Here is a 15,964-nt window from a genome sequence, read left to right on the forward strand (position 1 = left end):
CCTTCTCTGGCTGTCACCTCCCTGCTATCCTATTACCTCCTCTGAGGGTTCCTTCTGGCCCTCCTTGGCTGAAATGACCTCACTGCTACCCCCCAGTGGTTCCATCTCATTCCCTGTTTCCATCCTCTTCATAGCAATAAAGCTCAGAAATAATTTCCTTTCGCTCTCTTTTTTTTTTGGAGACAGGGTCTCACTCTGTTACCCAGGCTGGAGTGCAGTGGCAAAATCAGCTCATTGTAACCTTGACCTCCAGGGCTCAACTGATCCTCACACCTCAGCCTCCTGAGTGAGTAGCTGGGACTACAGGTGTGTGGCACCACACCCAGCTAATTTTTGTATTTTTGTAGAGACAGGGGTTTCACAGTGTTGCACAGGCTGGTCTCGAACTCCCGAGCTCAAGCAATCCGCCCACGTTGGCCTCCCAAAGGTGCTGGGATTACAGGTGTAAACCAGCACGCCTGGCCAGAAATCATTTTTAATTTTTTTTAGCTTTTAAGTTATGGGGTACATGTGCAGGTTTGTTATATAGATAAACTCGTGTCATGGGGGTTGTTGTACAGATTATTTAGTCCCCCAGGTATTATTAAGCAGAAATTATGTATGTATTTATTTATTTGAGGCGTAGTTTCACTCTAGTCGCCCAGGCTGGAGTGCAGTGGTGTGATCTTGGCTCACTGCAACCTCTGCCTCCCGGGTTCAAGCAGTTCTCCCACCTCGGCCTCTCAAGTAGCTGGGATTACAGGCGAGTGCCACCATACCCAGCTAATTTTGTATTTTTAGTGGAGAGGGAGGTTCACCATGTTGGTCAGGCTGGTCTCAAGCTCCTGACTTCAGGTGATCCACCCTTCTCAGCTTCCCAAAGTGCTGGGATTACAGGCATGAACCACCGCCTCCGGCCACCCTGCCAGGTATTATTAAGCAGAAATCATTTAGTATAGTCACAGCCTCTCTGGTTGACTTCCCATTTCCTCTGACGTACAGATGAGAACTTCCAGAGGAGGCAGTGTTGTTCTGTTAGAGCTGCGTCTCGACACCCAGCACATCCCCAGGCACATTCTGCCAACATTCATCAGAGACGAGAATTCCTCTAAAAACAGGCAGAAAATGAAAGCTGAGTTTCTGGCCACATCTTCAGAAACAGGGCTGGACCATGGACTTGGGTCACGGATTTTTTTTTTTTTTGACAGGATCTTGTTCTTTTGCCCAGGCTGGAGAGCATTGGAGCGATCACAGCTCACTACAGCCTCAATCTCCAGGGCTAAAGCAATTCTTCCACCTCAGCCTCCCGAGTAGCTGGGACTACAGGTGCGTGCCGCCATGCCTGGCTAATTTTTATATTTTTTGTAGGGACAAGGTCTTGCTATGTTGCCTGTTTGGGTTGGTCTCAAAATCCTGGACTCAAGCAATCCTCCTGCCTCAGCCTCCCAAAGTGCTGGGATAACAGGCATGAGCCAGAACTCCTGACTGTGTGGTTCCCTGATAGCCCATTCCACTTGGACTTTGCCACCATTCGCCAAGACACTATGGTTTTTTGTTTGTTTGTTTGAGACAGAGTCTCACTCTGTCGCCCAGGCTGGAGTGCAATGTCACGATCTTGGCTCACTACAACCTCCGGCCCCCGGGTTCAAGCAATTCTCCTGCCTCAGTCTCCTGAATAGCTGGGACTACCAGCGCCTGCCACTGTGCCCGGCTAATTTTTGCATTTTTAGTAGGGATGGGGTTTCACCATGTTGGCCAGGCTGGTCTTGAACTCCTGACCTCAGGTGATCTGCCTGCCTTGGCCCCCCAAAGTGCTGGGATTACAGGCGTGCCCGGCCGGTACTATGTTGTTTACTGGCTCCACCCCCGAATTCCTCCAACACCAAGGGCAGAGTTCTCTAGACTGCCCCTGAGCCCTGTTTGGAAGCCCACACCCCAGGTCACACACTCAGTGGCTATTTTGGTCTTTAGCAGCTTCAGGTAGAATGCAGAACATCAGAGAGCTGTCTGAGCTGGCCAGGGAATGAGGTCCAAGCCAAGTGGGAGAAAAGAGCAGATCAAAACACTAACCTGGCCGGGCGCAGTGGCTCACACCTGTAATCCCAGCACTTTGGGAGGCCGAGGCAGGTGATCACTTGAGGTCAGGAATTCGAGACCAGCCTGGCCAACATGGTGAAACTCTGTCTCTACTAAAAATGCAAAAAAGTAGCAGGGAGTGGACGTGCCTGTAGTCCCAGCTACTCGGGAGGCTGAGCCAGGAGAATCACTTGAACCCAGGAAGCAGAAGTTGCAGTGAGCTGAGATCGTGCCACTGTACTCCAGCCTAAGCGACAGAGCGAGACTCTGTCTCAGAAAAAACAAAACAAAACAAAAAAAAACACTCACCCAAAGGCAGGTTTTATAACCTGAATATGTCATACGTGCCTGGTGTGGAGTATGTGCATTGCTAGAAGAGGGAAGGCGAGAGGGAAGTGACAGTGGATTTTATTCCTCAATTGCAATGGGAGGAACAAAAACATGTACAGTCAGCAGTGATGGGGAGAAACTGAGTCATGCCCCACTGCCCCAGTGACTGGCGTAAAGGCTAATGTTCACTGGTAGCCCAATCATGTTTGGGCCATGTTTTTGTTTTTTGAGATATGATCTTGCTTTGTCTCACAGACTGGAGCGCAGTGGCACAGTCACAGCTCGCTGCAGCCTCCACCCCCTGGGGTCAAGCCATCCTCCCACCCCAGCCTCCCAAGTAACTGGGACTACAGGCATGTGCCACCATTCCTAGCTTGGAGGAACTTTTCTTTTGAGACTGTCACCCAGGCCAGAGTGCAGTGGCACGATCTTGGCTCACTGCAGCCTCTGTCTCCCAGGTTCAAGTCATTCTCCTGCCTCAGCCTCCCAAATAGCTGGGACTACAGGTGCACGCCACCATGCTCGGCTAATTTTTGTATTTTTAGTAGAGATGGGGTTTCGCCATGTTGGCTAGGCTGGTCTCAAACTCCTGACCTCAAGTGATCTGCCTGCCTCGGCTGGAGGGATGGGGGGGTTTGTAGTAACATGTACATAACATAAAATTTACTATCTTAAGCATTTGTAAGCATACACTCGGGTAGCATTAAGTACCTTCACATTGTTGTGGAACCATTACCACCATCCATCTCCAGAACTTGTTCTTCCCAAACAAGCTCCATATCTATTAAACGCTCCCTCCCTATTCCCCTCCCTCAGCCCCTAGCACCCAACATTCTACTTTCTGTCTCTATGAATTGGATGACTCTGGCTGGGTGTGGTGGCTCATGCCTATAATCCCAGCACTTCGGGAGGCTGAGGCAGGTGGATTGCTTGAGGCCAGGAGTTCGAAATCAGCCTGGCCAACATGGGAAAACCCCATCTCTTAAAAATACAAAAAATAGGGCCGGGCGCGGTGGCTCACGCTTGTAATCCCAGCACTTTGGGATGCCGAGGCAGGCGGATCACGAGGTCAGGAGATCGAGACTACGGTGAAACCCCGTCTCTACTAAAAATACAAAAAATTAGCCGGGCGTGGTGGCGGGCGCCTGTAGTCCCAGCTACTCGGAGAGGCTGAGGCAGGAGAATGGCGTGAACCCAGGAGGCGGAGCTTGCAGTGAGCCGAGATCGCGTCACTGCACTCCAGCCTGGGTGACAGAGCGAGACTCCGTCTCAAAAAAAAAAAAAAAAAAAATACAAAAAATATTAGCCAGGCATGGTGGTGAAACGGGAAAGGTTCCCTTGTTCCCCTCGCAGGGTGGGCGATGGGGGTGTGGCTTGCTTCTGAAGTGCTCCTCTGCTCAAACCTCTAGGGGAGCATACAGATGGGCAGGCTGTGGGACTCTGACCCCACAGCAGTGTTCAGGGTGAATGTTTATAGCTCCCGAAGCCCCAGGGGGCGCGTGTTACAGGGTGCTTTTTAGTTTGCCATCTATAGGCAGCTTACCAGCTCAATCAGATCCTCTACCTTGTCACAAGGACAGAGGGATTTCTTTTATTTTTTTCTTTTCTTTTCTTTTTTTTTTTTTTTTTTTTGAGACAGGGTCTCGCTCTGTCCCCTAGGCTGGAGTGCAGTGGTGCGATCTTGGTTCACTGCAACCTCCGCCTCCTGGGTTCAAGTGATTCTCCTGCCTCAGCCTCCTAGGTAGCTAGGACTACAGGTGACTGCACCCTCACCCAGCTAATTTTTTTTATTTTTAGTATATATGGGGTTTCACCATGTTGGCCAGGCTGGTCTCAAACTCCTGATCTCGAGTGATCCACCCACCTCGGCCTCCCAAAGTCCTGGGATTACAGGCATGAGCCACTGCGCCCAGCCCAGACAGAGGGATTTTAGTATCCTGGGGTTTCTTGCCTTGGTGTACCAGAAGAATCAGATCACACCTGGGCTTGGAGAATAAGTATAAAGTTTTATTGAGTGGAAGTAGCCCTCAGTAGATGGGGGAGCCAGAAGGGAGATGGTCTTTCTCTGGAGTTGGGTCGCTAGGCGGCCCCAGCTCTCCTCTGACTGACCAGGCCAAACTCTGCCTAGTTCCACTGGTCGACGACCCGTCCGCATGCCAGTGTGCTCTTCTGCCAGCGTGCTCCCTCGACGTCCTCTCGCTGTCCAGCCACTTGTATCTTCTTCCATGGATGTGTACGTCAAGACGTCCAGCAGCTTGTGTGTCTGCCCGCTAGGGTCTCGGGTTTTTATAGGCACAGGATGGGGGCGTGGCGGGCCAGTGTGGTCCTGGAAAATGAAATATTTGGGCACGAAGGCAGGAGTGCGGGTCCTCACCCAGGTCTCTGGGGGTGGAGCCCTAGCCAGGGACCACGCCCTCCTTTACCCCACACTTCCCTTCCCTATCATTTAAAGGGACCACGCTCTTCCCCTCCCAGCACTCCCGTATCAGTGGCACATGCCTGTGATTCCAGCTACTTTGGAGGCTGAGGCAGGAGAATTGCTTGAATTCAGGCGGCAAAGACTGCAGTGAGCCAAGATCGCACCACTCCGCTCCAGCCTGGGCGACAGAGCGAGACTCTGTCTCAATAAATAAATAAATAGGCCAGGAGCGGTGCCTCACGCCTGTAATCCCAGCACTTAGGGAGGCTGAGGCGGGCGGATCACGAGATCAGGAGATCAAGACCATCCTGGCTAACATGGTGAAACCTTGTCTCTACTAAAAATACAAAAAATTAGCAGGGCATGGTGGCGGGCACCTGTAGTCCCAGCTACTCAGGAGACTGAAGCAGGAGAATGGCGTGAACCTGGGAGGCGGCGCTTGCAGTGAGCCGAGATCATGCCACTGCACTCCAGCCTGGGCAACAGAGCGAGACTCCGTCTCAATAAAATAAAAATAAAATAAATAAAATAAAAATAATAAAAATAAATAAATCATAAAATAAATGGCCAGGCACAGTGGCTCACACCTGTAATCTGACCACTTTGGGAAGCCAAGGTGGGTGGATCATTTGAAGTCAGGAGTTTGAGGCCAGCCTGGCAAACATGGTGAAACCCTATCTCTACTAAAAATACAAAAATCAGCCAGACATGGTGGTGCACGCCTGTAATCCCAGCTACTCAGGAGGCTGAGGCAGGAGAATCGCTTGAATCTGGGAGGTGGAGGTTGCAGCGAGCGGAGATCGCACCACTGAACTCCAGCGTGGGCAACGGAGCGAGACTCTGTCTCAAAAAAACAAACAAACAAAAAACAATGCTGTGAAGCCTGACGCAGAGGCTCATGCCTGTAATCCAGCAGTCCCCAATCTTCTTGGCACCAAGGACTGGTTTTGTGGAAGACAATTTTTCCATGCACTGGGGGTTGGGGGGCATGAAGATGTTTTCAGGATGAAACTGTTCCACCTCAGATCATCAGGCATTAGATTATCATAAGGAGTGCACAATCTAGATCCCTCACATGTGCAGTTCACAATAGGGTTCACACTCCTATGAGAATCTAATGCTGCCGCTGCTGATCTGGCAGAAGGCGGAGCTCAGGAGATATTGGGGAGTAATGGGTACTGGCTGTAAATACAGATGAAGCTCCACTCGTTTGCCCGCTGCTCACCTGCTGCTGTGTGGCCTGGTTCCTAACAGGCCACAGACTGGTACCAGTCCTTAGCCCAGGGGTTGGGGACCCCTGCTGTAATCCCAGCGCTTTGGGAAGGTGACGTGGGAGGATTGCTTGAGGCCAGGAGTTTGAGAGCAGCCAGAGCAACATAGCAATACTCATCTAAAAAAAAACCAAACAAACAAAAAAAACGCTAACGGAGTCTCGCTCTGTCGCCCAGGCTGGAGCGCAGTGGCATGATCTCGGCTCACTGCAAGCTCCGCCTCCCGGGTTCACGCCATTCTCCTGCCTCAGCCTCCCGAGTAGCTGGGACTACAGGCTCCCGCCACTACACCCGGCTAATTTTTTGTATTTTTAGTAGAGACGGGGTTTCACCGTGGTCTCCATCTCCTGACCTCGTGATCCGCCCACCTCGGCCTCCCAAAGTGCTGGGATTATAGGCGTGAGCCACCGCGCCCGGCTAGAAGCTGCATTTTTTAAATGTATCTCTTTTTTTTCTAGACAGAATCTTGCTCAGTCACCCAGGCTGGAGTGCAGTGGCGCAATCTTGGCTCACCCCACCTCCCAGGTACAAGCAATTCTTGTGCCTCAGCCTCCGGAGTAGCTGGGGCCACAGGCGCAGGTCACCACGCCCGGCTAATTTTTTTTTTTTTTTTTTTTTTTTTTTTTTTTGTAGAGACAGAGTTTCACCACCTGGCTAATTTTTTTTTTTTTTTTTTTTTTTTTTTGTAGAGACAGAGTTTCACCGTACTGGTCTGGAATTCCTGACCTCAAGTGATCTGCCTGCCTCGGCCTCCCAAAGTGCTGGGATTACAGGCATAAGCCACTGTGCCCAGCCTAAAATTTATCTTTTTTAGAGACAGGGTCTCACTCTGTCGTCCAGGCTGGAGTGCAGTGTAGCGGGATCACAGGCATGATCCTGCTACAGATCAGCACTGGAGTTTTGACCATCTCCATTTCCAACCTAGGCTGGTTCACCCCTCCTTCGGCAACCTGGTGGTTCCCCGCTCCCGGGAGGTCACCATATTGATGCCAGACTTAATGTGGACACCCAATCAGCACAGTGTGCTACAGCCCAGAACTCCTGGGTTCATGTGATCCTCCCACCCCAGCCTCCCGAGTAGTTGGAACCACGGATGTGTATCGCTGCACTAGGCAGAAGCTACATTTTTCTCTAGCCTCCCACCTCCACAACCCAGGGAAGTTTGGGGAGCTTCTGAGGACTAAGGCCACCCTGAACCCAAGCCCTAGGGAACCAGATGGGGGAAGGCAGGACTCATGGACTCTGCACCGGAGCTCAGATCCTGCCCCTGGGGGCTCCAAGCCTCTCTGGGCTTTGCCAGTTGCTAATAGGAGTGGCCTTGGAAGGGAGGGAGATTTGGAGCTCATGGGGACCACACGGCTCTGCGCGTTAGGGCTCTGTCCTTTTGGCTCTGTCAGAGTAAACCGCGTTAGGGCTCTGTCCTTTTGGCTCTGTCAGAGTAAACCAAGCCCAGTTTGAGGACTGCAGGGGGCCTCATGGCCATGGTAGGGAGAGAGATGTCTGGGCAGACATGCAGTCTTTGTTGTTGTTGTTTTTTAAACACGGTCTTGCTCTTGTCACCCAGGCTGGAGTGCAATGGCACGATCTCGGCTCATTGCAACCTCTGCCTCCCGGGTTGAAGCAATTGTCCTGCCTCAGCCTCCCGAGTAGATGAGATTACAGTTGTCTGCCACTACCCCTGGTTGCTTTTTTGTATTTTCAGTACAGACAGGGTTTTGCCATGTTGGCCAGGCTGGTTTCAAACTCCTGACCTCAGGTGATCCACCTGCCTTAGCCTCCCAAAGTGCTGGGATTACAGGCATGAGCCACCATGGCCCACCCAGACATGCATTCTTAAAGGATGAATGTGTCCTTTTTCTCCAGGCGGTGTCTGAAGATAGTGAGGCCTTTGGGGAGTCAGGCTAGAAGACAAGGCTCATACTTGGGAGGTGGAGGCAGGAGGATCAGTTGAGTCCAGGAATTCAAGACCAGGCTGGGCAACTCTATCTCTACAAAAAATTTTAAAATCACCCGAAGGTGGTAGTGAGCTCATCAAGTCCCAGGTTCTCAGGAGGCTGAAACAAGAGGATCACTTGAGTCCAGGAGTTCAATGCTGCAGTGAGCTATGATCCTTTTATTATTATTATTTTTTGAGACGGAGTCTCGCTCTGCACTGGAGTGCAGTCGTGTGATCTTGGCTCTCTACAACCTCCACCTCCCAGATTCAAGCGACTCTCCTGCGTCAGCCTCCTGAGTAGCAGGGATTACGTGCATGCGCCACCACGCTTAGCTAATTTTTGTATTTTTAGCAGAGATGGGGTTTCACCATGTTGGCTAGGCTAGTCTCAAACTCTTGGCATCAAGTGATCCGCCCACCTCGGCCTCCCAAAGTGCTGGGATTACAGGCATGAGCCACAGCACCTGGCCTGAGCTACCATCTTGCCACTGCACTCCAGCCTGGGCAACAGAGTGAGACCCTGTCTCAAACAACAACAACAACAAAAAGACTAGGCCCACAGATGTGCTTTTGGTGGTTAGCCACTGCCCATGGCCCCTGCTCCCACGTCCAGCCCTGGCCCGCCCCTTGGAGGGTATATTTACTGCTCCACTCCCCACCCCTGCCTCTCCCTCTTTTTGCCCGGAGTAGTTTGAACATTGAGGCTGCGTCTTCTTTCCGTTTAGTCTGTGCCAGCACACAGTAGGTGCACAATTAATGTGCGGGGGCAGAGATGTGTGCAGGATGAAGGGGGACTGGATCCAGCAGTCTCCGTGCCCATCTAAGGAACTTCTACCAGGCCACTGGGCACAGGTGGGCAGTGGAGAAAGTTTCAAGACCCCACTTGAGGGGGTCTTTTTGAGACTCTGTCTTAAAAAAAAAAAAAAAGACCCCCATGGCTGGGTGCAGTGGCTCACGCCTGTAATCCCAGCACTTTGGGAGGCTGAGGCAGGTGGATCACCTGAGGTCAGGAGGTCAAGACCAGCCTGACCGACAAGAAGAAACCCCATCTCAGGCCGGGCACGGTGGCTCACGCTTGTAATCCCAGCACTTTGGGAGGCCGAGGCAGGCGGATCACGAGGTCAGGAGATCGAGACCACGGTGAAACCCCATCTCTACTAAAAATACAAAAAATTTAGCCGGGCGTGGTGGCGGGCGCCTGTAGTCCCAGCTACTCGGAGAGGCTGAGGCAGGAGAACGGCGTGAACCTGGGAGGCGGAGCTTGCAGTGAGCCGAGATTGCGCCACTGCACTCCAGCCTGGGCAACAGAGCGAGACTCCATCTCAAAAAAAAAAAAAAAAAAAGAAACCCCATCTCTACTAAAAATACAAAATTACCTGGGCGTGGTGACACATGCCTGTAATCTCAGCTACTCGGGAGGTTGAGGCAGGAGAATCGCTTGAACCCAGGAGGCAGAAGTTGCAGTGAGCTGAGATCGCGCCACTGCACTCCAGCCTGGGCAACAAGAGCGAAACTCCATCTCAAAAAAACAACAGCAACAAAAAAAAAAAAAACAAAAAAAACCCCATTTGAGGAATCTCTGCTTCTTCTGACTCTGGGATAGGAAGGCGGCTAAGGACAGGGGCAAATGAACCTCTGTTCTTTGGTTGCCTGCACCCCAGGAATGCACTGGGCAAGGTACAAATGATATTTTGTTTCAGCTCAGGTGGCCATGGATCAGGAAGGGCCTGATCCATGTGAGGCTCCTGGTTCCCTGGATGGAAGAAGGTCACTGCCTTGACCAGCGAAGCGCAACCCAGGAGGGTGTCTGCGTTTCTTTTCTTTTTTTTTTTTTTTTTTGAGACAGAGTTTCACTCTTGTTGCCCAGGCTGGAGTGCAGTGGTGTGATCTCAGCTCTTTACAGCCTCCACCTCCTGGATTCAAGCGATTCTGCCTCAGCCTCCCAAACAGCTGGGATTGCAGGTGATCACCACCATGCCCAGCTAATTTTTGTATTTTTAGTAGAGATGGGGTTTCACCATGTGGACCAGGATGGTCTTGATCTCTTGATCTCGTGATCCTCCTGCCTTGGCCTTCCAAAGTGCTGGGATTACAGGCGTGAGCCACCTCGCCTGGCCCAGCTAATTTTTTTTTAACTGCTATTTATTTATTTACTTTTAAGATGGAGTCTCATTCTGTTGCCCAGGCTGGAGTGCAGTGGCGTGATCTCGGCTCACTGCAACCTCTACCTCCCAGGTTCAAGCGATTTTCATGCCTCAGCCCCCCAAGTAGCTGGGATTACAGGCACATGCCACCATGGCTGGCTAATTTTTGTACCTTTAGTAGAGACAGGGTCTTGCCATGTTGGGCTAGGCTGGTTTTGAACTCCTGACCTTAGGTGATCCACTCGCCTTGGCCTCCCAAAGTGTTGGGATTACAGGCGTGAGGCACTGTGCCCAGCAAAATATTGCTCTTTTAGAATTGGTGATATTGCTGTGAGGCCCTGGCATGGTGGTTCCCTTCACCCGAAAGACTTCCTTAGTAGAAATGTTCAGAAATGGATTGCTGAGCTGAAGGGTGTGATACTTTTGTACCTTTTGAGATATAATACCAACTTTTTTCCCATTTAAAATGAAACATATGTTTGCCAGTTTCATCACATCCTTGCCAGTACTGGCTTTTATGCTTTTGGTTTTTTTTTAGTAGTGGGTAGGGTATTTTTGTCAGTTGGAGAGGTACATTGGTCTAGACTTCTTAGGTTTCTGCTGGAAGAAATACAATTTTTTTTTTTTGAGACAGAGTTTTGCTCTTGTTGCCCAGGCTGGAGTGCAATGGCGTGATCTCGGCTCACTGCAACCTCCGCCTCCTGGGTTCAAGTGATTCTCCTGACTCGGCCTCTGGAGTAGCTGGGATTGCAGGCACCCACCACCATGCCTGGCTAATTTTTGTATTTTTAGTAAAGACAGGGTTTTGCCATGTTGGCCAGGCTGGTCTCAAACTCCTGACCTCAGGTGATCCACCCGCCTCGGCCTCCCAAATTGCTGGGATTACAGGCGTGAGCCACTGTGCCCGGTCAGAAATATAATTTAAGCTGGATCCAGAATAGGATTTTGTTTAGTGGAATAGGGAAGAATGAAGATTTATGAAGCATCAGATACAGTTGGGCTCAGGCTTAGACACGGCCATGACTCTGCAGTGAAGAAATGGCCATGGCTATACCTGACTGTGATCATTCCAGCTCTGCAATCCCAAAACCATTCCAAGGAAGCCTTTTTTTTTTTTTTTTTTTTTAGATAGGATCTCGCTCTGTCACCCAGGGTAGAGTGCAGTAGCATGATCGCAGCTCACTGCAGCCTCGAAATCCCAAGCTCAAGCCATCTTCCCATCTCAGCCTCCCAAGTAGTTGGAATTACAGGCACGTGCCACCACGCCCAGCTAATTCTTCTTAAGTTTTTTTTTGGAGAGATGAGGTCTCGCTATGTTCCCCAGGCTGGTCTCAAACTCCTGGGCTCAGGTGATCCACCGGCCGGCCTCCCAAAGTGCTGGGATTACAGGCATGAGCCACCATGCTCAGCCAGCCAGGGAAGCCTTCTGATTGCCCCAGCCTGGGTCATGCATTCATGATGATAGGGGAGGGTAAACTGTCCTGAACAGCCCCAAATAGAGCCCCAGGAAACCTCTTAGGTCCTTGCTCCTACAAGTCAAAGTTAAGAGGGCTGAAACAAGCAATTACAACATGGCATAAACCAGGCAATGATAGAAATCAGTGGAGGGTACTAAAGTTCAAAGTATAAGAGAAGGAATGATTAGCTTTTGAGCAGGGCAGCTAGGGAAGAGTTCACAGAGCAGATATGCATTAGTACTGGCTCTTTTGCCAGGGACAGACTGCAAATTCCAAGTGGATGAAGCGATTAAAAAAACTTCTTGGGCTCATTTAAGTGCAACATCATAGCTGTGGCTTCAACTATAGCTGGATCCAGGGGCTCAAACCATACTTCCCATTCCACCGACTACCTCCGTTGTCTTGTGTCTGCTGGATTATTTCTGCAGAAAGCTTATTCCAGAGGACAGAGCCTAAGGGGTGCTGGACTTTCCCTTTAACTCCCGAGGAACGCGCTCTTCTCCCTCCCAGCCCTTGGTATCCTTCCCAGGGGAGAATCTCACTGGCCTTGGTAAATTCCGTGCTCTTCCTTTAACCAATCCCTGTAGCCAGGGGGATGGGGAACTCTGATTGGCCACTCTTACTGTTGAAAGGGCAAACAAAAAACTGCAGTAACCACTGGCTGCCACAAGGGGACACCCAAGCAGAGATTTCAACGATGAATAGGAGTTGCAAGTTGTGCAAAAAAAGAAAGACTGCATGTAGAAAAGTCTAGAAAAGTCAGAAAGGATGACCCAGCATGCGGTTTGCTGCTACTTTCATCGCCATGTTGATGCTGGGACACCTCATAGACCCTGTTTCTTTCCTTTTTTTTTTTTTGAGATGGAATCTCACTTTTGTCACCCAGGCTGGAGTGCAGTGGCACCATCTCGGTTCACTACAAACTGCGCCTTCCGGCCTTAAGTGATTCTCGTGCCTCAGCTTCCCAAGTAGCTGGGACTACAGCCGCAGGCCACTGCACCCGGCTAATCTTTTTTTTTTTTTTTTTGAGACAGAGTCTCGCTCTGTCACTGAGGCTGGAGTACAGTGGCGCAATTTCAGCTCATTGCAACCTCCGCCTCCCGGGTTCAAGCGATTCTCCTGCCTCAGCCTCCTGAGTAGCTGGGATTACAGGCGCCTGCCACCACCCCTGGCTAATTTTTGTATTTTTAGTACGGACGGGGTTTCACCATGTTGGCCAGGCTGGTCTTGAACTCCTGACCTCAGGTGATCCACCCGCCTCAGCCTCCCAAAGTGCTGGGATTACAGGCGTAAGTCACCACGCCAGCCTAATTTTTGTGTTTTTAGTAGAGACGGGGTTTTGCCATATTTTCTTTTCTTTCTCTTTCTTTTTTTTTTTGAGATGGGGTCTCACTCTGTTGCCTAGGCTGGAGGGCAGTGTCGCAATCTGGGCTCACTGCAGCCTCCGCCTCCCAAGTTCAAGCAATTCTCCCACCTCAGCCTCCCGAGTAGCTGGGATTACAGGCGCACCACCACACCCAGCTAATTTTTGTATTTTTTTTTTTTAGTAGAGACAGGGTTTCCACCATGTTGGCCAGGCTGGTCCCGAACTCCTGACCTCAGGTGATCCACCCTCCTCGGCCTCCCAAAGTGCTGGGATTACAGGCATGAGCCACTGCACCTGGCCTATTTTAAAATTTTTAGTAGAGACGTAGGTCTTATCATGTTGCCCAGTCTGGTCTGGAACTTCTGGCTCAAGTGATCTCCTCCCACCTCGGCCTCCCAAAGTGCTAGGATTATACGTGTGAGCCACTGCGCCTGGCCTGGCTTCCTCTTGTAAGGCTCCCCGGGCTTTCTCAGACCTCCAGAGTCCACTCTACCTGGATGCGGTGCCGGTCAGAAGGATCAGGGAATTGGGATTTCGAACTGCTGGGCTCAAACGATCATCCTGCTTCGGCCTCCTGAGTAGCTGGGACTACAGGCGTGCTCTGCCATGCCCAGCAGGAAAATCTTTGAGAAGTTGAACAAGAGTTCCCCAGTTCAGCTCTGAGAGGCATAGGGTCCTCTCAGCCAGAAGTTCCTCACCCTGGACTTGGTAAGAAAAGGCTCTCAGGGCAGTGCTGAGACTCAGGAGGCTGGGATACAAGGAGTCACTTTATGAGGTCCCCTATTGCTCATTTGTAGGCCTGAAAGTCAAGGCATGTGGCCAGGGGATGGAACCTTTGATCAGCACCTAGATAAGCCTCTTCTAGGAATTCAGGCTATAGTCCTGCTTGCAAGTGTGTGTAACTATAGGCATGTCATTGGCCGGGCACAGTGGCTCATGCCTGTAATCCCAGCACTTTGGGAGGCCGAGGCAGGTGGATCACCTGAGGTCAGGAGTTTGAAACCAGCCTGGCCAACATGGTGAAACCCCATCTCTACTAAAAATACAAAAATTAGCTGGGTATGGTGGTGCACACCTATAATCCCAGCTACTTGGGAGGCTGAGGCAGGAGAATCGCTTGAACCCAGGATTGCGCCACTGTACTCCAGCCTGAGTGACAGAATGAGACTCTGTCTCAAAAAAAAAAAAAAACTATAGTCATGTCACCGTGGAGAAGTAAACTATTCAAATAAATGCCTATGTTTAAAGCTACCACAGCTGATACTTGATGTAATGGGTTGAGTAGTAGCCCCTAAAAATATATATCCCAGCTGGGCATGGTGGCTCATGCCTATAATCCTGGCACTTTGGGAGGCCAAGGTGGGAGGATCTCTTGAGCCCAGGAGTTGGAGGCTAGCACGGTGAGGGCAGGGCAACAAGCAAGATCCCCATCTCTACAAAATGAATAAATAAATAAATTAAATTAATAAATAAGCTGGGCATGGTGGTGACACCTGTGTGCAGTCTCAGCTACTTGGAGGCTGAGATGGGAGGATCACTTAACCCCAGGAAGTTGAGGATGCAATAAGCCATATGGCACCACTACACTCCAACCTGGGCAAGAGGGACCCAGTCATAAAAAAATTTACACACACACACACACACATGCACACATGCACACACGTATATCCAAATCCTAACCTACTGGTAGCTGCGAATGTGACTGTAATTGAAATAGGGTCTTTGCAACTTGATATACAGTGAGGTTCATTTGTTTGTTTCCATTTTTAGGGATTTCTTTTGATTTTTCCTTTTGACTTTTATTTTTAATTATGCTTTCAAAGTTGAAACTAGACAACAAGGTACATTGAAAGAAGTCTGGCTTTCATTGTTATGATTTCACCTTGTTCCCTTATTCCCCCAGGTTTGTTACTTTTTTTTTTTTTTTGAGATGGAGTCTCGCTCTGTCACCCAGGCTGGAGTGCAGTGGCATGCACTGTAACCTCCTCCTCCCGGGTTCAAGTGATTCTCCTGCCTCAGCCTTCTGAGTAGTTGGGACTACAGGCACGCGCCACCATGCCCAGCTAATTTTTGTATTTTTGTAGAGATGGGGTTTCACCATGTTGGCCAGGTCAGTCTCGAACTCATGACCTCAGGTGATCTACCTGCCTCAGCCTCCCAAAATGCTGGGATTACAGGTGTGAGCCACCATGCCTGGCCTAGATTTTGGTTTATACTTCTTTTGTTTGTTTGTTTTGAGACAGGGTCTTGCTCTGTCACCCAGGCTGGAGTGCAGAGGCAGGATCACAGCTCACTGCAAACCTCTGCCTCCTAGGCTCAAGCAGTTCTCCCTGCTCAGCCTCCTGAGTAGCTGAGACTTCACGTGCAGTCACCACACTTGGCTACTTGTTTGCATTTTTTGTAGATTCAGGGTTTTGCTGCTGTATTTCCCAGGCTGGTCTTGAACTCCTGGGCTGAAGTGGTCCAGCCACCTCAGCCTCTCAAAGTGCTGGGACTACAGGCATGGGCCACTGCGCCTGGCCTGGTTCATACTTTTTATGTTTCTTTCTTTTTTTTTTTTTTTTTTTTGAGACAGAGTCTCGCTCTGTCGCCCAGCGGCACGATCTCGGCTCACTGCAACCTCTACCTCCCGGGGTCAAGCAATTCTCCTGCCTCATCCTCTGGAGCAGCTGGGATTACAGGCGCCTGCCACCATGCCCAGATAATTTTTTTGTATTTTTAGTAGAGATGGGGTTTCACCATATTGGCCAGGCTGGTCTCAAACTCCTGACCTCAGGCAATCTGCCCACCTCGGCCTCCCAAAGTGCTGCAATTACAGGCATGAGCCACTGAGCCTGGGCTTTATGTTTCTTATTTAAAAATATAAGCAAATTTGGTTCACGTGTTTGGTGTGGTAAAAACAAAAAAAATATATATATATACACATGCAAATATATATACACATGCACATGCATGTATTTCTCTTTTTGCGCACAAAAGATGACAT

This window comes from Nomascus leucogenys, chromosome 10 (assembly GCF_006542625.1).
Source record: "Nomascus leucogenys isolate Asia chromosome 10, Asia_NLE_v1, whole genome shotgun sequence".
NCBI lineage: Eukaryota > Metazoa > Chordata > Mammalia > Primates > Hylobatidae > Nomascus > Nomascus leucogenys.